Below are 7,393 nucleotides of genomic sequence, written 5' to 3'. Positions count from 1 at the left end.
ACCTATCAAGCTTGGTTTCCCCGATTGGGCCTGTCTGTTAGGATCCTGAACTGGCAAGTAGAGGAGTAACGCTGGTAAGTAGAGGAGTAACGCTGGCAAGTAGAGGAGTAACGCGAGGAGAAAGCAAGGCCAGCACTACTCGTTATTAGATTATTAAGTTAAATTCTTGTTTTCCTTAACTATGTATGAGTTAGCACTGTAATGGCACTATTAGCTTGAGACAGGTGGAGTGGTTGGGAGGAACAAGCTAAATCAAATAAATTATTTTTATCACTATCCTGTCTTTCTCCCTTGCGACGGCTCTAGCACCGTTGTGCTCTCTTTCTTCCTCCTTCTTCCTCACCGGCAGGAAATCCCCCGAGCGGATCCTTGATAAAGTGGTATCAGAACACCACATGTGGAATTACCAAGCTTTACGGGCGACAACCCTAGAGCTTGGATATTAGAAACTGAGAACATTTTCATATTGGTGGGAATCACCGGAGAAGCCCGTGTGAGATGGGGACTAGCTCATATTCGTGGCCAAGCCAAGCTCTGGCTTAGTAGTTCAGGAATGGACTTGCAACAAATGTCTTGGGCATAACTCTATACAACCCTTATCAACAGATTCCCTGATACTATCATAATCGATCCAATGGAATAGTTACAGCAGCTGAAACAGAGAACAACAGTTGATAGAACGCCTATGAGTCTTGGATGCAAGTCATGAAGAGAGGGCGTGCCTATTTGCCAACAGACTTCTTCGTTGACAGGTTTATCAGTGGGCTCAATGAAAACATCAGGCATATGGTGCAATGCCAACGGTCCTGAAACACTCATGTCTGCATACTATTTTGCAAGAAAATATGAGAAGAACTATAATGCAACAACATCGGTACCAAGAAGAGCAGTGGCCATTTCACCACCTAACCAACTACAAGCAAGAAATGGACTGGGCAGAGAGAACCACAATCGGAATGGGCCTCCAAGAGACAACCCAAACCGCAACGGCATACCACGTCTTACTCGACCATGCTGGTACTATCCAGAGAATTATGCACCGGGGCACAGGTGCCCTAATATGCAAAAAGCAATTAACATGTTGATTTTGCAAGGCTATCCAGAGGATGAGGATGAGAAGGTACAACAGTTATTGCTGGAAGCAGTACCTAATGTAGAAGCACCAGCTTTCATTCCACAAGAAATACAAGATGCCAATGTGGAACACCTAGCCAAAGATGAGGTGAATATGATGGAAATCTCAGCAACAACATACAACTGCTCAACTAGTGACTCCACAATATATCTTCTTATTCACATCAATGGAGTACCAGCTGTGGCTTTAGCTGACAAAGGAAGCACCAACACATTCTTGGACAAACAGTTTGCGATAGACCACAATATTAACTTAAGTCCCATACCAGCACGACGGGTACGAGTGGCTGGTGGTGGTATTCTCATCTCTGATGCAATAGCATACAACCACCAGTTTTGCATCCAAGGCAAATTCTTCACAGCTGACTTTCGAATCCTGGAACTGGGTGGTTCAGATGTGGTGCTAGGGGTAAATTGGTTCAAACTGCACAATCCACGGACCTTTGATTTCATTGGAAGGACACTAATAATTGAGGAAGGAGGAAAACCACATACCTTTAGTGACCATTTAGTCCCTATGGCGGATGTCATGGTATCAGCCATGGAATGTAAACAACTCCTCAACGACTAAGCAACTAGTTTTGTCCTATACAACATGGAAGATGTCCAGAAGACACTGACAGAACTAGAGAAAACATCCAATGCAGCAGAATTCCAAGAGATTTTGCAAGCTTTTACTGATGTATTTGATGAACCTTCAGAGTTACCACCACATAGGAGTGCAGACCATGAAATTCCCTTGCTGCCTGGTTCCAAACCTCCAAACATCAGACCATATCGCATGTCTCACAACCAGAAGAACACAATCGAGACAATCATTGCACAAATGCTCAAGAGTGGAGAAATACAACCAAGTAGCAGTCTATTCTCCTCACCAATCATTTTGGTGCGCAAAAAGGACAAAAGATGGAGACTATGTGTGGATTTCAGGGGCTTAAATGACTTAACAATAAAAAACAAATGTCCAATCCCTGTCATTGAAGACCTACTTGATGAGTTGAATGGGGCCACAATTTTCTTAAAATTGGATTTGAGATCTGGGTACCACCAGATTCAAATGAAGGAGGCAGACATACACAAGACTGCATTTTCAACTCACTTAGGCCACTACAAATATCTGGTTATGCCATTTGTCTTAAGCAATGCACCAGCAACATTCCGACAACTCATGAACAAGATATTTGCGAAATATCTACGCAAATTCGTGCTCGTCTTCTTTGACGACATCTTGGTCTACAGCACAAGCAGGGAGCAACACAAGCATCACCTGGCTCTGGTACTGAAACTACTGCGAGATAATCAGCTAAAGGCCAAACTGCAAAAGTGTACATTTGGTCGACCTCAGGTGGAATATCTAGGTCACATCATATCTGGACAGGGTGTCGCCACAGAACCACCCAATATCCAAGATATCGTTGAAAGTGCATGGAGCCCCCATGTGTGGTTTTGGTAATTAATGACAATGCCTATGGACTAATGTTTGCATTGAGTTATATTTGTAGGAGTTGTCCATAGGCAATGCTTAAACCATATGTTGGCTTCAAGATTGCAATAAGAAGCAAATGAAGAAGATTAAGTGTCAAGTATGTCTTGAAGATGAAGTGAGCCCTCAAAGTTAACTTCAAGACATCAACATGATGAAAAATGAAGAAATGAAGTGCAAGTTCAAGATGAGCCATCTCGAAGAGATCCTTTGCTTGAAGCTTACCATCCATATGGTGATCATGGATATGAGAAGATGTGACGAAGAAGAAGCTCTCCCATGATGGATTATGGGGGAGCAATCCACAAGACTTCATCAAGCAAGCACAATCAAGAAAGGCATTCCATCTTGTTGCGGTCAAGAACGTCATCATCAAGCTCAAGTGGAATGCGCAAGGTTAAGGTTTGCTCTTGATAGGGTTTCTCACCAGTCTCATGGTGTAGTTGGAGACCGGTTTATAGTTTAGTTTCCATACTATCAAGAGGGCTCTCGAGTGAGTAACTCGATCGTATCCTTCGGAGAGCTCAAACCTTTGCATCCTTGGATCATATTTCTTGGTTGTTATTTGGATCTTATCCATGTGATGTTTTAGAGCTTGTGCTTATTCTCATGACAAGCTCTAGTTCATCGAGAATGGTTTTGCATGGGCAACTTGTTGCATTTTCGAGGTTGGAGGTTTTACCGGCATGTCCTTTTTAGATAGGTAAAACCTTTCATAATTTATTTCTATCCCACCTTACTGGACTATGATGGTTCCCTGCATGATCTTGTAGAGCTTGTTACTATCTTCGAAATGAGCCCAAGATCATCAAAATCGGAGTCCGGATGCAAAAGTTATTCAAGTTTTCGTGAAGCATTTTTTTGGCCGGAAGTTGGCCGGAACTTCCGTCCTACTTCCGGTGAACTTCCGGAAATAGCGATTCTGCACACAAAAGTATACTGTAAGCATTCCGGGGACACCCTACTTCACCCGGAAGTTGGCCAGTACTTCCGTGGGGGCGGAAGTTCCGCCCCAAATGATCGGAAGTTCCGGTTTTGACGAGTTTTGTGCATAACGGGCAGATTTCTCTTGCCCTATTTAAGGGGGTCTTCTTCCCCAATGTTACCCAACCGTTTGAGCTTGTTTTTTCCTCCACTGTTGACCTTCTTTGAGCTTGCTATCTCCCTCTCCCTCCAATGAATCTTGCATCAATTTGAGAGAAAGATAGAGGAGATCTAGATCTACATCTTCACCAATCAAATCCTTCTCTTTGTGAGGGGAATCCACTAGATCTAGATCTTGGAGAAATTTGGTGTTCCTCCTCCTCCTATTTGTTCTTCCTCTCTTATTCCCCCAATAGCTTTTGTAGCTTTGTTGGAATTTGAGAGAGAAGTTCTTGAGCATCTTTGTGGTGTTCTTGCCATTGCATTTGGTGCATCGGTTTGAGTTCTCCACGGTGATTCGTAGAAGTGAAATCAAGAAAGTTGTTACTCTTGGGTTCTTGGAACCCTAGACGGATTTGAGGCCTTTGTGGCGATTTCTTGGGAGCCTCCAATTAAGTTGTGGATGCGTGCCCCAAGCTTTGTGTAAGGCCCGGTTTCCGCCTCGAAGGAAATCCCTTAGTAGAACCGTGACCTAGGCCTTTGTGGCGAGGGTCACCGGAGAATAAGGTGAGGCGCCTTCGCGGCGTTCAGTGTGTGGTGTGAGTACCGCATCTTGGGGTGAGGCCTTTGTGGCGTTGGTGTGCATCGAGCAACCACACCTCATGGTGAGCCTCTTGTGGCGTTCGGGAGCACTAAGCCACCGCACCTCTCCAACGGAGATTTGCACTCGCAAGAGTGTGAACTTCGGGATAAATCTTCATCTCCCGCGTGCCTCGGTTATCTCTATACCCGATCTCTTTACTTATGCACTTTACCTTGTGATAGCCATCGTGCTTGAAGTTATATATCTTGCTATCACATAGTTGTTTGTATTGGTTAGCATAAGTTGTTGGTGCACATAGGTGAACCATAGTATATAGGCTTTGGGCTTGACAAAGTAAACACTAGTTTTATTCCGCATTTGTTAAACCCATCTCATAAAAGTTTAAATCGCCTATTCACCCCCCTCTAGGCGACATCCGTGTCCTTTCAAACGTGCAATGGAAAACACCAAAGACACTGGACAAACTAAAAGGATTCCTCGGCTTGACAGGGTACTATCGTTGGTTCATATAGGGATATGCAATGATCTCTCAACCATTATACCAAGCTCTGAAGAGAGACAACTTCCAATGGGGCAAACAACAAGAGGAAGCCTTTGTTCAGCTCAAACATATCATGTCCACACCACCAGTACTCGCACTACCAAATTTCAGTATCCCCTTCGAATTAGAAACTGATGCCTGCAAGCCTGGGTTGGGAGCTATCTTGATGTAACATAAAAGGTCGTTAGCATTTTACAGTCAATGTCTTGGACCAAAAACAGATGCCATGTTGGTCTATGAAAAGGAAGCACTGGCCATCTTACATACCCTCAAAAAATGGCGTCACTACTTCTTGGGCAATATGGTCATAATTAAAATAGACCAACATCCCCTTAAGTACCTAGGCAGTCAAAAGTTACTTGAGGGAATCCAACACAAACTAATGCTCAAGTTACTGGAATTCAATTACAAAATCTAGTACAAAAAAGGAAAGGATAACTCAGCTGCTGACGCTCTGTCTCGGCAATTTCAAGATGAAGACACTGAAGGGCAACATTCTTCTTTCGAACCAACATGCCACCAGATAACTGTTTCAGTTTCCAAATGGCTCCAGGAAGTTTATGAATCATATGCTGGTGATGAGGAATGCACCAAACTCATTCAAGAACTCACAATCGACGCAAACAGCCAGACACACTACTCCTTGCAAGCTGGCATTTTGCGCTTCAAAGGAAAAATCTATATTGGCAACACAACAAGCCTTCGAGATAAAGTATTTGACACTTTGCACTCTTCCATCTTTGGAGGCCACTCTGGAATCAAGGTAACATTGCACAAAATTCAGCAAACATTCTACTAGCCTAAGCTTAAGCAGTTCATCAGTGAAAAAAGTTGCCATGTGTTCTATCTGTCAAATTTCAAAAACTGAAAGGCTGCCATACCCGAGGTTATTACAACCACTACCAATTCCAGAACAGAAGTGGTCCGACATCAGTATGTACTTCATCTCAGGATTACCAAAATCCAGAGGCAAAGACGTAATTCTGGTGGTGGTTTATCGTCTCACAAAATATGCAAATTTTGTACCACTCTCGCATCCATACTCAGTGTAGACAGTGTCAGATGCATTCATGACAAATATCATCAAACTGCATGGTCCACCAGCAAGTATAGTAAGTGACTGAGATCCTATCTTCACCGGCCGGTTATGGAAGGACATATTCTCAGGTTTCAACACCAAACTCAAATACATCACAACTTACCACCCGGAGACAGATGGACAAACGAAGCGAGTCAATCAATGTTTGGAACAATACCTCCGATGTATGGGATTTCAACAACCAAAAAAATGGTGTGATTGGCTGCCAGCGGCTGAGTGGTGGTACAATTTCTCATACCACTCAGCTATTCAAATGACTCCCTTCCAAGCACTGTATGAGTACCCTCCACCTTTGTTGCGTCACATACCTGTCCCATTTGCAGCAAACCAAGCAACAACCACGGAAACACCTAAACGAGACAAAATGGTACAATTGTTGCAGCAGAACCTAACCAAGGCACAACAGTATGAAAAATATGCTGATGCAAAAAGAACTGAGCGCAAGTTCGAACTGGATGATTTCGTCTACTTGAAAATGAAATCCTATAGGGAGTCAGCACTGGGCATGAAAACTCATGTGAAACTATCACCTAGGTGGTACGAACCATTCAAAGTATTGCAAAAGGTTGGCCAAGTTTCTTACAAGATTTAACTCCCTGACAAATGCAAGCTTCATGATACATTCCGTGTAAGTCACTTGAAGAAGCACACATGCCCAAATGCGTTACCAAATCCAATTCTTCCATTGGTCACTAAAGACGGCAAGGTAAAAAATGCCCCACTAGCCATACTCCAACGTCGCATTATTCCTCGTTCAGTTGGCGACTATGATGTCGCGATACCACAATGGCTGGTGCACTGGGACACAATGACAGCAGAGGAGGCAACCTAGGAAGATGCTTCGTTCATACATGAAACCTTTCCCAGTTTCAGCCCTGAGGTTTGAGCTCGCGAGGGGGGTCTTGTCAGGATCCTGAACTGGCAGGAGTAACGTGAGGAGAAAGCAAGGCTAGTACTACTCGTCATTAGGATTAAGTTAAATTCTTGTTTTCCTTAACTATGTATGAGTTAGCACTGTAATGGCACTATTAGCTTGAGCCTGTCTTAGTATATAAGAGACAAGTGGGGTGGTTGGGAGGAACAAGCTAAATCAAATAAAATTATTTTTATCAGTATCCTGTCTTTCTCCCTTGCGATGGCTCTAGCACCGCTGTGCTCCCTTTCTTCCTCCTTCTTCCTCACCGTCAGGAAATACCCCGAGCGGATCCTTGACACTGTCGAGCTAGTCTTTCCCGACATCTCGCTGTGGGTAGCTAACCTGTTGGCTGGTAGGCCAACCCCGCTTCTAGGATCCTTCCTGGAAAGGCGTGCTCGACAAGGGCCTTTCGGAGAAGGCGCGCCCGACAAGCTCTATCCTTCTACCAGGATTCTAAAAAACACGCTTTTTGGGAATGCCGAGCCCGACATCAACCTCTCGAGGAAGCCCTCGCCGAAGTTATATTATTTGTG

The sequence above is a fragment of the Lolium perenne genome, chromosome 3, assembly GCF_019359855.2.
Source record: "Lolium perenne isolate Kyuss_39 chromosome 3, Kyuss_2.0, whole genome shotgun sequence".
Taxonomy (NCBI): Eukaryota; Viridiplantae; Streptophyta; class Magnoliopsida; order Poales; family Poaceae; genus Lolium; species Lolium perenne.
The sequence above is the reverse complement of the archived record's forward strand: the minus strand, read 5'-3'. Positions refer to the sequence as shown.